General features: G+C 43.1%; 1 long non-coding RNA gene across 1 annotated transcript; it reads left to right on the forward strand.

The window, feature by feature from the left end:
• The first annotated feature begins 1028 nt into the window (after positions 1–1028).
• LOC120921816 lies at positions 1029–17130 on the forward strand. Its single transcript, XR_005744988.1, has 4 exons — positions 1029–1121; positions 16384–16387; positions 16459–16463; positions 17119–17130. It is a non-coding gene; the product is annotated as an uncharacterized LOC120921816 (long non-coding RNA).
• Positions 17131–17828: the final 698 nt, after the last annotated feature.

A 17828-nucleotide genomic window follows, 5' to 3' on the forward strand; every position in this document is an offset into this window, starting at 1 on the left:
TATTTTACGTAGGGCTGGGCGTAGGTTACGTTCAAGTCGTTGCCATTGAGCCGTCGTATCTTAGGGCGTAAATTCTACGTGATTCTGAGCATGCGCGCGAATGCGCCGTTCGTTCGGGAAGTAATTTACATGGGGTCACGGCTAATTTTAATACAACACGCCCACTACCTTCCTAATTTGAATTACGCGGGCTTACGCTGGCCCATTTACGCTACGCTGACGTAACTTAGGGAGCAAGTGCTTTGTGAATACTGGCCTTGCCTCTCTATTTTACGGTGGAGCCTCCGTACTGCTCTCTCCTTTACAATAAAGTCTCCTCTTACCCGGTGATGTGAGGGGCGGCTGATTGTCCATCATGACGTCCTTGTAGAGATCCTTGTGTCCTTCTAAATACTCCTATATAGGGAAATAGACAGTGACATCACCTGATACTTACAAAGATAAAGTCATCATCCAGACACATCCCTTGTGTTGAACCTTCACAGACATCAGGAATAGTTATTTCCTCCTCCATAAAGATTATAAAATCAAAATCACGTATCATAAGTTCACCTCTAAAAAAAAAAAAAAAAACCCAACCCGTATTATCGTATAATCTGTTAGTATAAACTGAAATGAAGAGAATGTTCCGGCCCTGTAAGTGGGGGAATGTTCTGACCCTGTAGGGGTTAATCTAGGTCTCCACACTATATATGTGTGTATCAGGGCCGGCCTTTGCGTTGTGCGAGTTGTGCGATCGCACAAGGCGCCTTGGACAATACGGGCGCCGTCACATCTTGCAGTCACTTTACTAAAAATGTGTTGAATGTGGCAGGAGCAGGGGCGGCCGCCGCCCGTGTCACACTGCTCAGCAAGAGCACGGCACCCCGACGCTGCGGAGGGGGGGGGGAGCGTCGCGCCCGCTGACACTCATGCACAGGGCCTTGACCCTCCCTCCTCCTCTCCTCTCCTTGTCTCAGGTGGTACTGGCCTGGGTAGCGCGGCGCCGTAGCGTAAAGCGTGCATGCATGATGCATGCCGCTGAGCTTCAAATCCTAATGGCGCCAAGAGACAGCAGAGCACTGACCGACTGAAGCCGGGACCTGCCTGACAGACTGCCGTAACTCTGAAGAAAAGTAACGGTAAGGCAGCCTGTCCCCTCCCCCTTATCTAGCAGGCTCACACCTGTCATTCCCTCTCCCCCCCCCCACCTGTACACCAGATTTGAGCCTGTAAAACATTTTTTTTATGTTATAGCAAAACATAAAATTATAATTTTTTTTCAAAATTGGTCTTTTGTTAGAGAAAAAAAAACGAAAAAAATAAAACGCAGAGGTGATCAAATATCACTGTGCAGTTGTCAGCTTAAGTTAAAGTGGAGGTTCACCTAAAAAAAATTTTTTATCATTGCATTTGGCTATTTAGTAGAATGAGAATCTGCGTTACAGCGCGTCACGAGTAGCCGAAAGAAGCCGAACGTCGGTGCGGCTCTATACGGCGCCTGCGCACCGACGTTCGGCTTCTTTCGGCAACTCGTGACGCGCTGTATGCGTTGTCGGGATGCCTGTCAATCAATTAGGAACGCCCAGCCCCGACGACCATACCCGGAAGCCGCGTTGATCATCTATATAGAAAAAGGTATGTCCCGCTAGCATTTTTAAAAAACAAACACAGATTCTCATTCTACTAAATAGCCTAATGCAATGATAATTTTTTTTTTTTTTTTAGGTGAACCTCCACTTTAAGCAGCGCACATAGCAAAACATGGCCTATCATGAAAGGGGGGGGGGGGGGTAAATCTTCCAGAGGTCCGATTTTTTGCCCAGAGTTTATTTATACTTCAGGCAGTCTGTAATTGGCCTGTACTCCTACAGAGGATCACTTCATGTTTGTGACACCCCATGTTTATTGCCTGAAGTATAAATAAACTATGGGCAAAAAAATGTCACGGTTTAACCACGTGAGCTCTGGAAGATTTACCCCCCCCCTCCATGACAGGCCATTTTTTTCGATGTGCACTGCATAATTTAAGCTGACAACTGCGCGGTCATGCGACGCTGTACACAAATAAATTTTGTATTTTTTTCTCTGTGGTATTTGATCACCTCTGTGTTATTTTATTTTTTCTGTTTTAACAAAAGACCAAATTTGAAAAAAAAAATGTTTTACTTTCTGCTATATAACATATCCAATTGTATTAACATTTTTTCATAAATTTAGGCCATGGGTCTCCAAGCTTTCTAAACAAAGGGCTGGTTTACTGTGCTTCAGGCTTCAGGCGGGCCAGACTGTGGCCATTTGGAGTACAAAATGTCCTGATGTCAGTGGGGAAAAAACCATGCTCCATCTTTTGTGTCAATGGGAGAAATTGTGCCCCATAATTGGTGTCAATGGGAGTAATGGTTGCCCCATAATCGGTGTTGTCAGGAGAAATTGTGTCCCGTCATTGGTGTCATTGAGAGAAATTGTGTCACATCATTGGAGTCATTGGGAAAAAGTGTGCCCCATTATCGGTGTCATTGGATGAATTGTGCCCCATCATTGGTGGCAGTAGGAGGAATTGTACCCAAGGGCCGGAATAAAAGCAAGCAAAGGGCCACATCTGGCCCCCTGGCCGCAGTTTGGAGACCTCTGATTTAGGTCAATGTTGTTAGTACAAAATATCCTAATAAGTGTCTACAAACTATGGGATATATTTATGGAATTTTTTTTTCTAGTAATGGCGGAGATCAGGGACTTATAGCGGGGCTGCGATATTGTGACTGACAATCTGATACTTTGTGGGAACTAATACAGTGATCACTGTACTAATGACACTGGCTGGCAAGGGGTTAATCATCTAGGGCAGGGGTCTCCAAACTTATTAAACAAAGGGCCAGTTTACTGTCCTTCAGACTTTAGGGGGCCGGACTGTGGCCACTGGAAATAGCAAAAATGTTCCGGTATCAGCAGGAGTAAACAATGACACGTTTTTTGGTGTCAGTAAGAGGAGGAATTGTGCCCCTTTGTTGGTGTCATTAGGAGGAATTGTGCCCCATTGTTGGTGTCATTAGGAGGAATTGTGCCCCATTGTTGCTGTCATTAGGAGGAATTGTTCCCCATTGTTGGTGTCATTAGGAGGAATTGTGCCCCATTGTTGGTGTCATTAGGAGGAATTGTGCCCCATTGTTGGTGTCATTAGGAGGAATTGTGCCCCATTGTTGGTGTCATTAGGAGGAATTGTGCCCCATTGTTGGTGTCATTAGGAGGAATTGTGCCCCATTGTTGGTGTCATTAGGAGGAATTGTGGCCCATTGTTGGTGTCATTAGGAGGAATTGTGCCCCATTGTTGGTGTCATTAGGAGGAATTGTGCCCCATTTTTTATGTCAGAAGATGAAATATTGCCCCAAGGGCCAGATAAAAGCAAGTAAATGGCCACATCTGGAGACCCCCTGATCTAGGGCAATTAAAGGCTTAACTGTTATTCAAGCGTTATTGAGGCGTTATTCAAGCAAAGCCTCATCTGCAATCCCAATGTGCTGGTAAAGCACCGCTAAGACCCTAACGTTTTAGGACGTTTTTGCAGTGCCTCAGTGTGAAAGGGTAAGGCGTTTTTACAGCGCTTTTTATTCATTTCAATGTTTTTTTTTCAGTGCCCAAAAGCTACTCCAAAGATGCTGCTTGCAGAACTCAGTGTGAAAGGTCCATTGAGACGCACTTAAATTGTCTGTTTGTTTATTAAAACAAATTATTTGTTACAAATATTTTTTTCCTCTTTGTGTATGTTTAGGTGACCAGGGGGCGAGGGGGTGAAGATGGGGGGGCGCCACAAGATTAGCTCGCACAGGGCGCCTGAACATCTAAGGCCGGCCCTGGTGTGTATCATCATCTGCTGGAGATAAAAGACGTCACAGTGACTATGGAGGAAGAGGACGGACATGACGGGGTTACTGGGTGTAAATAGAAAATAAGATCTTATTACCTCCTCTGCTGCCGATTCCAAAGATGTCTCCTCACTACTTCCTCCCGACTCACCTCTCACCCGGAACTTCCTGTCTGTCCCTGAAATCATTTCCTGTCTCTATGGTAAAGTGAGAAGATCACCACCTTGTGGAGCTCAGAGGAACTACAGCTCCGAGAAACATCTCGTAGTGTGAACACGGCCTTGTGCTGTGTGTGTATGTACTGTATATCCTTATAGATGGTCATCTCCACTCCCACCAAGGGGGAGAGAAATATATTACTGCCTAGTCCAGTCTTTCTCAGCCAGGGTTCCTCCAAAGGGTTCTAGGGGTTCCTTGAGCAATGGACAATTTCTGTCTCTCAGTAACAACTGACATCAATGATCTGTAAGGGGGGGCAGTCTTCCCACTGATGACATATAAGAGGGTCCTTCTCCCATTGGTCACCAATGTAAGGGACCACTACACTGACCACTGATATAAGGAGAAATTCCATCCAAACCGTGAGATTGGTCAGAGACTAATTGGTATCATTCTGGGCATTGCCAGACTAGGTCTTGGTGACAGAGTGAAGGGTGATGCTGCTCATACTATATGTAACCCTCATCTACATCATGGACATCTTCTTCAGCTTCTTAATAAATAGGATAGAAATTTTCACAATCCTATAGAAGAGGTTGGGGGTCCTGAGTAGTCATAGAAAAGCCCAGCACCCCAATAGTAGAGGAAGAGGTGTGTGTGGTAATTGGATTGCGCTCCCCACTTACCACACACATTCCTTAAAGGACCAGGCACCATCAGGTGTCTTGACCCTTCTTTCTTGATTGCGGCACACCCACTACTATAATATAATATATTTTCACTTGCGTCAGCAATCTTTCTATTGCCTTTAGAGGAAGAGGTGGTCTGGTGACATGGAGAAGAAGACTCCGGTCAGTCTCTGGATCTCCATCATTGGAAACATGGTGAGACAACAAATACAGCGGGATGGTGGAGGAGATGTTGGTGTCGGTGTGGAAATGGACAGAACACGGGATGATGACACTGAAAGAACAATACGGCTTCATTCTACGATATGTCAAGGAGAGAACCGTACAGGAGAGACTTTTCTCTCTAATTAATGTCAGTAGAAGACCCTGACCACTGTATATGATATACTCCTGACCTCTGTATATGATATACTCCTGACCACTGTATATGATATACTCCTGACCTCTGTATATGATATACTCCTGACCTCTGTATACGATATACTCCTGACCTCTGTATACGATATACTCCTGACCCCTGTATATGATATACTCCTGATCACTGAATATGATATACTCCTGACCCCTGTATATGATATACTCCTGACCCCTGTATATGATATACTCCTGACCTCTGTATATGATATACTCCTGACCTCTGTATATGATATACTCCTGACCACTGTATATGATATACTCCTGACCTCTGTATATGATATACTCCTGACCTCTGTATATGATATACTCCTGACCACTGTATATGATATACTCCTGACCTCTGTATATGATATACTCCTGACCACTGTATATGATATACTCCTGACCTCTGTAAAGGATATACTCATGACCCCTGTATAGGATATACTCCTGATTACTGTATATGATATACTCCTGACCTCTGAATATGATATACTCCTGACCTCTGTATATGATATACTCCTGACCTCTGTATATGATATACTCCTGATCTCTGTATATGATATACTCCTGACCTCTGTATATGATATACTCCTGACCCCTGTATATGATATACACCTGACCCCTGTACATGATATACTCCTGACCTCTGTATAGGATATACTCCTGATCACTGTATATGATATACTCCTGATCTCTGTATAGGATATACTCCTGACCTCTGTATAGCATATACTCCTGATCACTGTATATGATATACTCCTGACCCCTGTAGATGATATACTCCCGACCCCTGTATATGATATACTACTGCCCTCTGTATATGATATACTCCTGACCACTGTATATGATTTATTCCTGACCCCTGCACTCTAGGCCCATTATTCAGAGTTACCTTTAACCTGATGACCTGTGAAGACTTTTAACCACTTGCCACCTGTCCTATAGCAAAATGAAGGCCGGGAAGTGGTTCAGTTATCCTGACTGGGCGTCATATGATGTCCAGCAGGATAAGCCTCGATCACGTGCCCTATGGGGGCGCGCAGCGTGGCAATCGCTATTGTTGTGTGTCAGTCTGACACACCGCAACACCGATCTCGATAAAAAGTTTCTGATAGAGGCTCTTTACCACATGATCAGCTGTGCCCAATCACGGCTGATCACAGTGTATACAGGAAGAGACATTTATCGACATTTCCTCACACGCATCTGACATAAGCGAGTAAAGGAGTAGTGTTGAGCAGAATATGCCATATTCGATTTCGCGATATATCTCGAATATATATTCGAATATTCGAGATATATTCGCTAAATTCGAATATTCGTGATATTTTATCGAAAGTAAATGATTGCGATTTTTCGCTATTGCGAATGCGAAAATAATTGCGATTTTTTGATAACTGCGGTAGGAGCACTCTGATTGGCTCAGAATATTCGTGATATTTTATCGAAATATCGCAACATGCGAATGCGATATTTATTGCGCAATTTCGAGAAATGCTGTAGGAGCACTCTGATTGGCTCAGAATATTCGTGATATTTTACAATACAAAATAATTGCGAATATTCGGCAAATGCGGAAGGAGCACTCTGATTGGCTCAGAATATTCTTGATATTTTACAATACAAAATAATTGCGAATATTCGGCAAATGCAGAAGGAGCACTCTGATTGGCTCAGAATATTCTTGATATTTTACAATACAAAATAATTGCGAATATTCGGCAAATGCGGAAGGAGCACTCTGATTGGCTCAGAATATTCTTGATATTTTACAATACAAAATAATTGCGAATATTCGGCAAATGCAGAAGGAGCACTCTGATTGGCTCAGAATACTCTTGATATTTTACAATACAAAATAATTGCGAATATTCGGCAAATGCGGAAGGAGCACTCTGATTGGCTCAGAATATTCTTGATATTTTACAATAGAAAATAAAAAGTGTTTTGCATTGGTGGTGATTCTTTACTCTATCCATCTGTCACAGCCGTTTGTCAATCAAACACCTTGAAGATTGAACACGTTCATGCTGCATGCTTTGGACTTTTTTTCACTTCACATATCAAAGACATTTTTATGAAAGATTATTTTTCTATTATTGGGACTATATTTCTTTATATATTTGTTTCACTGTGTATTTCACAAGTTATTTTCGCTTGCTTATTTTATAATTTGCCCACATGTCTTGTCACTAGACATATTTTTTATTCTTGTAGAGCGACTCCATTTTCTGTCTTGTATTAATTTATGTTGTATAACATTTTTGAGTTGCTGCTGTATTCTCCCCTTTTTTAAGGTATGCGCAATTTTTTCCTTCTTACAAAAAATAATAATATCAAACATACAAATATTCATAACATACACATACACAAAGCCCCCCCCTTTTGCATCAGAGACAATCAGAGTTCTCCTACCACAGTTATCGAAAATTCGCAATCATTTTCGCATTCGCAATAGCGAAAAATCGCAATTTTTTTTTTTCAATTTGGCAACATAAAAGGATCGCCTCAGCTTAGCTACTCGGCCCAGGGTCTCTAATCATACCAGCAATGCTTTTAGACGTCGATAGGATGTGATCTGTTTTAAAAATCAAATTGAAAAAATGCGAATATTCGGAATTGCGAATATTCACCGCGAAATTCGAAATATAGCGCGATTTCTCGAATATGCTATATTCGAGTCGAATATTCGCAATGCGAATATTCGTGAGCAACACTATAAAGGAGAGCCGCCACTGCATACCAGTATAGATCCTAACACATTACCCAGTCCATACCAGTATAGATCCTAACACATTACCCAGTCCATACCAGTATAGATCCTAACACATTACCCAGTCCATACCAGTATACAGTATATCCCAACACATTACCCAGTCCATACCAGTATATATCCAAACACATTACCCAGTCCATACCAGTATATATCCAAACACATTACCCAGTCCATACCAGTATAGATCCCAACACATTACCCAGTCCATACCAGTATAGATCCCAACACATTACCGAGTCCATACCAGTATAGATCCCAACACATTACCCAGTCCATACCAGTATATATCCCAACACATTACCCAGTCCATACCAGTATAGATCCAAACACATTACCCAGTCCATACCAGTATAGATCCCAACATATTACCCAGTCCATACCAGTATAGATATCCAACACATTACCCAGTCCATACCCCAACACATTACCCAGTCCATACCAGTATATATCCCAACACATTACCCAGTCCATACCAGTATAGATCCCAACACATTACCCAGTCCATACCAGTATAGATATCCATCATGATATTTTTCCCTGTTGAGATCTGATGTGTTTTCAAGTGTTCCTTCCATTTTTTTGAGCAGTGTATATACGTTGTAAACACCTATAAGAGCCCACTTGGCATTCTGGCAGGAGTCGGTGCGAAGTCATTTTGCAGGTTAAACAAAAGGTTTGTTTTCCTGGAGTCCATGTCTGGAGTCCATTCCTGATTTCCCAGAACTCAAAAAGCCGTTTTGCTTCAACATTTCTCTGGGTGCATTGGCCAGGAAACCAGGTGTGGCAGGTGGCATTCCACCAGACCCACAGTGACTGGCCTGCTGGAAACAGCCTCTTGAGTTGCTGCATTGTCTCTGGCGCCACCCCCAGACCAATTGTCTGGGAGACCACGCTACATCTCAATTGTCTGCTCCAGGACCACCCTGTCTCGAATCGGACTCGGGAACCAAATAATTGGAGCTCCAACGTCAGGAACAGGTGAGATCTCTACTTTTTGATTTGGGATATCTGTCAGGTGGGGCCTCTCAACGATATTTGAGGGAAGGAGAGCCTGATCATATCCTGAGGAAAACCCATTGGAAGGTTGCGCTTCTCGGGCAGAACTCAGTCAGTAACAATTGGGTGGTAGAGGTTGGTATGAATTGTGTCTGTATGAGACGTTGCTCAGCAACGAAGTGAGTGTGGACCCCCCGTGTAAGTGTATTTCTCACCCGGGAGACCGCGTCAGATGCGGATAGGGGAAAGTGTTGTCTAGTAACCCTATTTGTGTCGAGAATTCAGACCCCTCACCGGATTCTCAAAACCTTACCCAACCCATTTTAGGAAGGGTTTCTGCAAAGGTTGAAAACTGAAACTCAGTCCTAAAAGATTAGATGTATTGTGTGAAAAAGATTGGCCCTGCTATGGGCCAAAGGCAACATTTGACCGAGAAATTATAGATCGGCTGCAAGAACGTGATAGGTCGGAATCACAGAAGCACAAAGTCGGTGCTGGGTCATTTCCCTGGTGAAATAAAAGGTTTGTTTTCCTGGAGTCCGTGTCCGGAGTCCATTCCTGGTTTCCCAGAACTCCAAGAGCCGTTTTGCTGCAACATTTATCTGGTGCGTTGGCCGGGAAACCAGGTGTGACGGCTGTGACAGGTGACAACACCACCAGCAATTCTTCTCATTCCACCTGTGAGGTTGGTGGTTCAACTGGACCCGGGCTTCAGGACTTCTGGATGTATGGAGACTCTCTGATGCATCGGTTAGTCAAGACACACGCAGGGATATGGTGAATCAAAAACTACAATTTTATTCCTCGTAGGCACTGCACTTATTCAAAACATACAAGAAAAGGAACGCCGTTGGTTTAGCCAATCGTAGTAAAGTAATTAGTTTATACAAGTAATACAGTACGTCACAATTATACAACATTCCTGAGCGTGTAACCAGCTAAGACTTGTTCTACCGCATGCCCTATCTTGTTATGCAAGATGTATTTGTTCTATTTCACGTACACAATAACATATTGCAAGGCTGTTTCTAGCTTCTGTGTAATTAATCCTAACGGTTCTGGGTTAAAGGATGCATCTCTACAAGCATTGATATTATGGGGGAACTCTAGCAAGCCTTACAATGCATTGATATTTTGGGGGAACTCTAGCAAGCTTTACAATGCATTGATATTATGGGGGAACTCTAGAAAGCCTTACAATGCATTGATATTATGGGGGAACTCTAGCAAGCCTTACACCACCGACACACATATATATAATTTTACTTTTAAACAGATTACAGTCATAGAATCAGGAAATAGTAAAAAGGTAGTAATGCAATTGGTCAGGAAAATGACCTGTCTGGAATGTGGAGGCAAAGTCATACAATATAATAATGTAACACACGTTGTTTATTGTAACAAAGTATTGTAGAAAAGATCACACCATAGGAAATGGGGGGAAAGGAGAAAATAAACCCTGGATATTAAGGGGGAATTTGTGTACGAGGAACACCTTCACAATCACCACCATTTTATTCTCCAGGGCCTCCGCTATCAGATAATATATGTTTGGTGGTTTTATCTAATCTTCAGACCCAAAATGTGCAAAAACATCTGACAGTGAAAGGGTTAATGTGAGCTAGATGGGATCACTCTGCTGTGCTCACACATTAGAGCTCCCCCTAGCAGCAGCCTGGTAATAACATTGCTAGGAGGTCTATTCATTTATCTTCTCCACACTTCCCATCTTTATATAAACGTCTCCTGACATTTAGGGGTCTATTCATAAAATATGTGCATAGCAATTCCCCGGGGGAAAGTCCATGTACATTCCTTCTGTGTGAATGGGGGAACGATGAATGTTATTAGGATATTTGCTGTGCTGGTCGAACGGTTTCCATTCATTTACAATGGAAATGATTGCATTTGGCCACTAGGTGGAGATAATTTCTATGGTACTTAGCACCATCTAATGGCCAAATGTGATATTTTCTGTTTTACGTCAATGGTCGGTATTAATACCACATGGGCAGATTTTTGCCACTAGATGGAGCCGATGATCCAATATTTGTCATGATTGGAGGAACGCGTGTCACATTCATTCTACAATTTGTTTTATAATAGATCCCTAAATGTCTGTGAAATCTTCCACCACAAAATGTACTCAGCCAATGAGAGGGAATGACTCCATTTTTATTTTTCTCCTGCTATCAATGGCCAACATAATTCTAGTCCTAGACCTTCTCTGTAACTCAAAAGATGCAACCTATAGAATTTTTTAAACGTCGCCTACAGAGATTTTTATGGGTAAAAGTTTGACTCCATTCCACGAGCGGGCGCAATTTTGAAGCGTGACATGTTGGGTATCATTTTACTCGGCGTAACATTATCTTTCACAATATAAAAAAAATTGGGCTAACTTTACTGTTGTCTTATTTTAGTATTCAAATAAAAGTTTTTTTTCCAAAAAAAAGTGCGCTTGTAAGACCGCTGCGCAAATACGGTGTGACAAAAAGTATCGCAATGACCGCAATTTTATTCTCTAGGGTCTTAGAAAAAAATATATATAATGTTTGGGGGGTTTTAAGTCATTTTCTTGCAAAAAAAACCTGTTTAGTCTTGAAAGCACCAAGTCTGAAAAACAGGCCCCGGTCATTAAGTGGTTAATAATTATTCTGAATCGGCTACAAAGGCTATGAATGTATTTTTCAGTAGCACATGGAGCTCATTGCCCTGAAGAGATTATCCATCCCAAATCACCTTTCCAGATAGCTTACTCAGTCACAACTCACATGAAAGAAGATCTGGCGATGTTTATTCGTCGTATGATCCGTAGAATGCAAGTTACAACAGGTAAAAGAACGATTCTTACATGCAGGTAGAAGAAACATACAGGTCACATGAAGTACAGCATTGAAATGACTGATACAGAAAAGAGGGGGAGGAGACTGAGCAGCATGCAAACTAAGGAATGCCACAAGAGTCAAACTAGATAGGGATTAAAGAGACAGTACATAATAAAAATAATATCATGTAACATGACACTCCCCGCCTGAAATCTTTAGATTTCAAAGTCTATTACATATATAAAGATAAGTCCAACTTGAACCTGTAGGGGAAGAAACGTTAAAGGTAAAACTGGTGTGTAAACCATAGATACGAGATACCCGCAAACACAAGAAGGTATGCAGTAAATGAACAATGAAACATGACGTCCAAAAAACAGATGGCTTGAGTCCTGCAGTCTATCGTTTGTAATCGTGGGACTTCAACAGTAGCACAGTCAATAGTGATAGTGATATTCTCCCCGCCATAGCGGGTATAGCCGGTACTCCTGCCTAAGTCACTCATCATGACTTCAGCTATTTCCACTGCTAGCACAGCTGCACAAAGTTCAAGTCTGGGTATGGTATGTGCGGGTTTTGGTGTTAGCTTTGTCTTGCCTAGAACAAAGTTGCAGTGTATGTCTCCATTAACTCCTGAGGTCTTCAAATAGGTCACTGCAGCTATAGCTTCAACTGATGCATCAGAGAAAATATGGATTTCCCTCTGGACAGCGGCTGAGATGGAGACTGGGGCATAGCAACGTGGAATTTGGAGCTGTTCTAATGTCTTCAGAGAACCTCTCCATTTCTCCCATCTTTGTTGTTTCTCAATAGGTAACGGAGTGTCCCAATCTAGGTTATCAGTAGTAAGCTGTCTTAATAACATCTTACCTTGGATGGTGACTGGGGCTATAAATCCCAGTGGGTCGTAGATGCTGTTCACTACGGACAAGACTCCTCTCTTGGTGAAGGGTTTGTCACAGGTTGACACCTGGAAGGTGAATGTGTCTACTTTGATGTTCCACAGCAGACCTAGACTTCTCTGTATAGGGGGTGTGTCTGACCCAAGGTCAAGGTCTTTCACACTGGCAGCATAGTCCTCAGGGTGAAATGCATTCATTAGCTCTTGGCTGTTAGATATAATTTTGTGAAGTCTCAAGTTTGCTACAGCTAGCATCTCCTTTGTTCTGGTAAGAAGATTAATTGCTTCTTTAGCAGTAGGAAAGGATTTGAGCCCGTCGTCTACGTAAAAGTTCCTTTCAACAAATTGACGAGCATCGGATCCATACTCAGCTTCTCCAAGCTGAGCTGTCTTTTTTAGTCCATAGATTGCTACAGCTGGGGAAGGGCTGTTCCCAAAGACATGTACCCTCATTCGGTAATCAATTACCTCTTTGTTGATGTCGTTGTCCTTGTGCCATAGAAACCTGAGGTAATTCCTGTTATCTTCCTTGACGATGAAGCAGTGGAACATTTGTTGAATGTCCGCCATCACCGCTACAGGTTCTTGACGAAAGCGAATTAGGACTCCAATGAGGTTGTTGTTCAAGTTGGGCCCTGTGAGGAGCATGTCGTTAAGTGAGAAGCCTTCATGTTGGGCACTGGAGTCAAAGACAACTCTGATTTGGTCTGGCTTTCGTGGGTGATACACACCGAAGGAAGGGAGGTACCAGCATTCTTCTCCTTCTTTCAATGGGGGTGCGGGTTCGGCATGACCCCTGTCAAAGATATTCTGTATGAAGTCCACAAAATGTCTTTCCATCTCTGGCTTCCTGCTTAAGGTACGCTTTAAGGAGGAGAATCTTTTGACTGCTTGATGTAGATTGTTTGGTAGCTTCTCTCTCGGGAGGCGAAAGGGTAGGGGTGCTACCCAGCTATTGGAATCTTCCTGAAAGAACTCATTGTCCATTACTTTAAGGAATTCTTTGTCTTCTGCCGAAGGAGCCAACTTGTCGTCTTCACTGCTTACGTTGAAAACTGTAGAACCAAAGCTGTCATCGTAGGTGCGGGAAAGGTTTGCGTTGCAATGTCGCAACTTGCAGCTAGTTACCTTCTCCTTTACCCAGTAGTGATGTGGGCATGGCTCAAAGTGAGTATTACGACCATTTGGCAATACATTTGTCTTGAATGAAGAAATGTTAGTAGGCCTTTTCATTTTGCCTATACAGACGTTGCCTATGATGACCCAGCCTAAGTCCAGGTACTGGGCGAATGGGGCCTCTGGAGGTCCGCTGACCTGCCTGTGTACCTTGTGGATCCTTAGAATATCTCTTCCCAGCAGAAGAAGGATTTTAGCATCTTTGTCAAGTGGTGGGATTTCACTGGCTATTGACCTTAGATGAGGGTGGTAGGAGGCAACTTCTGGTGTAGGTATTTCTTCTTTGTTGGCTGGTATCTGGTTACACTCTACAAGTGTAGGTAAGGGTAATTGTAGGTTATTTTCTAGGGAGGACACAATAAATCCATGAGCCCTTCTTCCAAAAACCTCTGTAGTTCCACTACAAGTACCTAAGGTGTAAGGGTGAACCTCTCCTTTTGTGCAAAATAGATCGAACAGTTCGGATCGTGCAAGCGATCGATTGCTTTGATCGTCTAAGATAGCATACACCCTTAAAGTCTTTTCTGGCTGATCCTTGTGATGAATATTCACTAGGCATATTTTAGCGCAAGATTTGTCACAGTGGTCTTCCCCACAGACTTCAGTGCACGAAGAAAATACCATGGTGGAATTAGGTACGTGATCTGTACTCTTCCTGCTGTGGTTCTGCCCAGGAGGAAGGTCTGCATGTTGTGAAGGATTGGACTCAAGGGGATGGAGTGCTTGCACATGGTCCTCGGAATCGCACTCTATGCACTTGATAGGAGTTTTACATTCCTTGGCAAAGTGATCGGTGGAAGCACAGCATCTATAACATACCCCAAAAGTCTTTAGGAGTTCCTTTCGTTCTTGTAGGGGCTTCTTTCTGAAACCTATACATTTTTTGAGGGGATGAGGCTTCTTGTGGATGGGACATAATCGGTTTGGGTTTTCGATCTTGCCGCTCTTGTTTGGGGCGGGAGTGGGAATAATGTCTGTCTTCCTAACGGACACGGGACCTCTGCGGTTCCTGTAGCTAGTATGTAGGTTGTCACCTTTAGGTGAGGGAGTATTGAACTCGCTGAATGCAAAACTAGGATCGTTCTTGGTGTCAGCAATGTTCCTGACGAAATTGCAGAAGTAGGAGAACGGGGGAAAGGAAACCTTGTTTTCCCGTTTGTATGATGACCCAACTTGGATCCACTTTTCTTGTAGGCCATGCGGAAGCTTGCAAACGATAGGGTTAACTCCTCGAGCAGTGTCCAGGTAACTGAGGCCAGGTAGCTTAGGGTCAGTTTTGGCAAGCTGGACTTCGAGAAGAAGGTCACTGAGTCTCTGGAACTCTATATTGTCCTTACCAGATATCCTTGGGAAATTTTCCAATCGTTTGAGCAATGCATTCTCTATGGCTTCAGGACTACCGTAAGTCTGTTCTAGACGCTCCCATGCTGCGGTGAGACCTGCAGTTGGATTGTCGATGTAAACTGACCTGAGGCTCTTGACACGTTCTGTTGACTGTGGGCCAAGCAACCCGATCAGCAGATCCAGCTCACGATCGGCAGTAAAACCGATACCGCCTAATGTAGTTTTGAAAGCGGCTTTCCAGCTTCTATAATTTTCAGGATGGTCGTCGAAGTTTACTAGGCCTGACTTGGCGAGCTCATGTCGAAGTAAGTACTTTACTACCTCTGTTGCCTCTGACTTTACATAGGAGGTTGCTGGTTGATTGTTGTGGATAGCATTGTTTATGGTATCGTTGCAAAGAGACGTGGGAAGATATGGTGCAGCAAGGACATTCAGCTGAATTGTTGGGTGAAGGTCTGGAACAGTACTGTTAGCAGGAGGCTGGCGACTTGCTTGCGGATTAGTGTGCCGTTTTGTGACATATGCGGGATCAGCATGACAGTCGGGAGCTGCACTGGGGTGGGTTTGCATGTAGGAAGTGGCTGGAACAGCTTTTACCTGATGATGTGGTGAAGTCCTTGCGTTGCCGTGAAACGTGGAGGTAATTGAGTGTTCACTGCTGTGGTTTAGAACATAGTTCTTAGTGCGTTCAAAAGGATCTTCTACATCTGCCTTGACGCTGACCCTTTCGCTAGCATCTTCATCTGCACCGATAGCTTGTTCCAAAACCTTTAGTTTTGCTGCAGCTGCCTCGTAGTTGCTCTGTTCCTTTAAAGCTTCAATTGCTGCCCTTTGACGTGCCGTTTGAGCTTCTATTGCTGCCTTTTGATGCGCTGCCTCGGCTTCCATTACTGCCTTTTGATGCGCTGCCTCGGTTTCCATTACTGCCTTTTGATGCGCTGCCTCGGTTTCCATTACTGCCTTTTGATGCGCTGCCTCGGTTTCCATTTCTGCTCTCTTTTTTGCATATGCGGCCCGTACCTTGATAGCCTCTGCTTCGGCGCGGGCATTCATTAGCTGTTCACTAAGCGTTGAGTGCCTTGAACTTCGGGATCTAGAGGAACCTTTAGAACGTCTAGTGGATACAGATTTGTGAGATACAGTGTCCCGTGGCAGCATTAATTTTGCTTCTGCCTTTGCTTTAGTTCGCTGGATAAAGCTTTCTCTTTCCTCATTAAGAAGCTGGGCATTGTTAAGTTGCTCTAAGGACTCCTCAGTGTTGATGCTTTGCAGAATAGTTTTATATTTGTTGCTTGTAGTCTGGTACAGTTCGTATGAGGCAGAGAGATGCTTTATGGCGCCCTCTAGTTGCAGTACCTCATGGCTGGGACATGAAATCACATCAATGTGGGTGAGGATTTTATCCCAAATCTGCTTCAAACTGGTTGCTAGTTCAGTTCTCATGGATTCATAGTTCTCTTTAACCTTCCAAGTGGGTTTCACAGAGCGTTTGGTCAATGCAGTGGACTCTGGGTCCTCATCCTGGCTTTCTCTGTGTGAAGCATGCTGTGGTGTTTCATCACACACTGAGCCCTTTCCACTCATGATGGCCTGCAGTACACAGGCTTGACTGTAGCAGTGAAGAGTGTCTGTATACTGTGAGGAGCTGTAACAAGCTGTGCTGGGGTTGTATGCAGAATTCTCATGCAATACACACAGTTACACTTCCCTATGATCTGTCCTGTGACGCAGTTATCTCTGTGCAGGCTGCTGGATACGTTCTTTTACTATTCTGAATCGGCTACAAAGGCTATGAATGTATTTTTCAGTAGCACATGGAGCTCATTGCCCTAAAGAGATTATCCATCCCAAATCACCTTTCCAGATAGCTTACTCAGTCACAACTCACATGAAAGAAGATCTGGCGATGTTTATTCGTCGTATGATCCGTAGAATGCAAGTTACAACAGGTAAAAGAACGATTCTTACATGCAGGTAGAAGAAACATACAGGTCACATGAAGTACAGCATTGAAATGACTGATACAGAAAAGAGGGGGAGGAGACTGAGCAGCATGCAAACTAAGGAATGCCACAAGAGTCAAACTAGATAGGGATTAAAGAGACAGTACATAATAAAAATAATATCATGTAACATGACAATAATCAATTCCACTTCTATATCCCGGGGGGAAGGACATGAAAGAAAAAACACAAGTACCATAGTGCTCTCTGCTTCTGAATTTATTATAAAAGCCCCCCCCCCCTAAAAAGTTACACTTACAATAAAAACAGCAAGTATCAGCTCACTCACCGCCGATCGACATTCACATTAGATTTTATTAATGATTGATTGTAATATGTTTATAAAGTGATATAAGCGCATGAAATGTGGGAGGGGTAACTCGGCTCGTTGGTCTAGGAGTACGATTCTCGCTCGGGGTGCGAGAGGTCCCGTGTTCAAATCCTGGACAAGCCGTAGTTTTATATATTATTATTATTTTTTAGGATCGGTGTACAATTGATTTTTCATATATGTGATTGATTCATACATATTTATGTTTTCTATAATAATTTTTAATGAATGGACAACGAGGTCCTAATAAAGATAGAATTTGTCCCGGTAGATAAAGATATACATAGGAACATCTTTTCATTTTATTTTAGACTTGTTTTTTTATTGTATGTATATGGCGATACATCGCACACTCATGTGGAGATTAGATTGTAACGGGACAT

This window comes from Rana temporaria (assembly GCF_905171775.1).
Source record: "Rana temporaria chromosome 4 unlocalized genomic scaffold, aRanTem1.1 chr4x, whole genome shotgun sequence".
In the NCBI taxonomy this organism is placed as follows: domain Eukaryota; kingdom Metazoa; phylum Chordata; class Amphibia; order Anura; family Ranidae; genus Rana; species Rana temporaria.